At 59.8% G+C, this 2,302-nt stretch overlaps 1 long non-coding RNA gene across 1 annotated transcript; it reads left to right on the forward strand.

Annotated features, from left to right (window-relative positions):
• Nucleotides 1-438: 438 nt before the first annotated feature.
• Nucleotides 439-1,897, forward strand: LOC102376646. Its single transcript, XR_003096394.1, has 3 exons — nucleotides 439-571; nucleotides 942-1,059; nucleotides 1,162-1,897. It is a non-coding gene; the product is annotated as an uncharacterized LOC102376646 (long non-coding RNA).
• The last annotated feature ends 405 nt before the right edge of the window (nucleotides 1,898-2,302 follow it).

Genomic DNA, 2,302 nt, shown 5'->3' on the forward strand with positions numbered 1-2,302 from the left:
CAGGCCAGGTGTCCAGATTTCCGGCCTGATCCCATGCTCTGCGGTTCCCCCCAGACCCACCCGGGACCCCAGAGATCAACGGGACGCTGAGAAGAGACGGACATGCTGGTGAGAGGCTGGGAACTGGGGCCACTGGAGGAGAGGGGACCCTCGCAGGCTAAGAGGGGCCTGGGCTGTTTGGTGCCTGGATGGGAGACCAGTGGAGGCTCCACCCCAGAGCCAGCTGCCCCCCGCACTGTTACACCCAGCCACCACCCAGCCACTCACCCGCATCTCCAACCCACCTTGGTCCTAATCATTTTCTTGCCTTCCAGAAGCAGTCATGGTGGTGCTTGCGGGTGACCCACTTTTAGTACTGACCTGGGAGGGGGCCGCACTCAGCCTGACCTGCAGGGCTGGGGGCAACCCCCCCGCCCACGTGCACTGGACCCAACCCTGGGAGACCCCGTCCAGGGGGGGCCGGCACACCTGGAGCTGCACAACTTAAGTGCCGCCAACATTGGGGTGTATTGGTGCCAGGCCCAGAACAGCTATGGGGCGGCCAACCGGAGCGTGCGGGTCACCATGCACTGTGAGGGCCCCAGGAGGGATCTGGGGGGCACTGTGCAGTGGTCAACAGGGGTCCCTAGGGGGCCCTTTTGGGGGAGTTATGGTCTAGCGGGGTGATGGACAGGGAGGGGGGAGAAAGTCCAGGGTGGGGCAATAACTCTCCCGCTCTGTGTTTCAGAAGCCCCCTGAGAGCCAGCCATGGTCCCCCACATAGGTGCTAGGCCAGTTGGGTTTGCAGTGGCCAATGGTGGCCACTAGGGGAAACTATGACTGTAGTGTGTCCATGTGGACCACTAGGGGGCGCTGTGTCACCTCTGGGGGGGCAGTAGGAGCCCTTGGGCTGGTGGCGGGGCTCTGGGGACTCATCACCTATCCCCTCATCCCGTTGGCAGCTGGTCCTGTCCCCCGGGCCGAGAGGCTCCTCCCTGTCATGGAGCTCGTGGTCAAGGCTGTGGTCATGGTGGCTGGGTTGGTGCTGGCCCACACCTTAACACGGTGCTGCTACAGCAGGTGAGTCACTGCCCATGTGTCTCCCCATCTCCCTCCGCACTCCACCTGCGGCCAGGACCCCCGGACCGGCTCACCCGGCTCTGCTGTCTTCTCCCTCCACAGGAGCCTCAGGGCGGGAGCCGGCACTGAAGGGGCCGGGGCCGGCACGTAGGCAGGAGCCCGAGGCCACCAGAGACCTGCCTGAAGGGAGAGGAGCCACGGGCACCACAGACCCCCTGTGCTCTGTCCATCCATCCCTCCGTCACACACCACCTGCTCCTCCTATTGTCCACAGCTGCCCAGGGAGATTCCCACCATCCATCCATCTATGCATTTATCCATCCATCCATGGACTTTGTTATGCATCCATCCCTTCCTCCAGTCCTGATCCCCCCGAACCCCACCACTCCTCACTGTCCTGTGCCCACCCTGGGCCCATTTCCCAGTGGGGGCTGGGTCTCCACTGCACCCACGGTGTCCCCAGGCAGTCCCTCCTGCCCCACTTGGGTCCTGGGGCCCATCCTGCTGGGCAGGGCCAAGCCATGGGCTGGGTGCCTGAGCACCATCCTCCGTGGTGCAGACCTGGCACCAGTACTGGATTAAGATATATTGGGGTCTGGGCAAACATAAAATTGGAGGCTTCCCACACCCTATTATAAACATGAATGTATCCAAAAGCATTAATCACCAGACCTATTAAATGTTTACATGGCTCCGGGACTGTGGCGGGGAATCTTTTCATAGTATTGTAGTCCTTAGTGTCAGAAGGGACCTAAGCAGATCATCAGATCCTAACCCCTGCCCCGGGCAGGAATGGGTGCCAGGATCATATCCCTCCAGCCAAATATCTGTCCAGCCTCCTCTTGAAGGAGGAAAGCTGACTTGACAAGCTCAGGAGACTTGTCGGTCAGACCCTAAGGGACCACAACCCTAGGGGGAGGGGAGTTCAGGACGAGTCGTTGCTCCTCAAGAGAGCGATCCTCAATGCACAAGCTAATGCTATTCTGTCTCAGAGAAAAGGCAGCAAAAGGCACATCAGCCCCCCTGGCTCTGCAGGAAACTGGCAGACCTCCTGCGGCTAAAAAGAAAAGCCTACAAAGGATGGAGGACGGGATCCACCTCCAAGGAGGATTATTCTGCACTGGTCTGGACCTGCATGGAGCAAGCCAGGAAAGCCAAGGCTGAAACTGAACTCCAAGTAGCTTTGAGTATCAAAGACAATAAAAAGTCCTTTTTTAGATATGTGGGGAGCCGGAGGAAAAGC

Source organism: Alligator sinensis, unplaced genomic scaffold (genome assembly GCF_000455745.1).
Source record: "Alligator sinensis unplaced genomic scaffold, ASM45574v1 scaffold850_1, whole genome shotgun sequence".
In the NCBI taxonomy this organism is placed as follows: domain Eukaryota; kingdom Metazoa; phylum Chordata; order Crocodylia; family Alligatoridae; genus Alligator; species Alligator sinensis.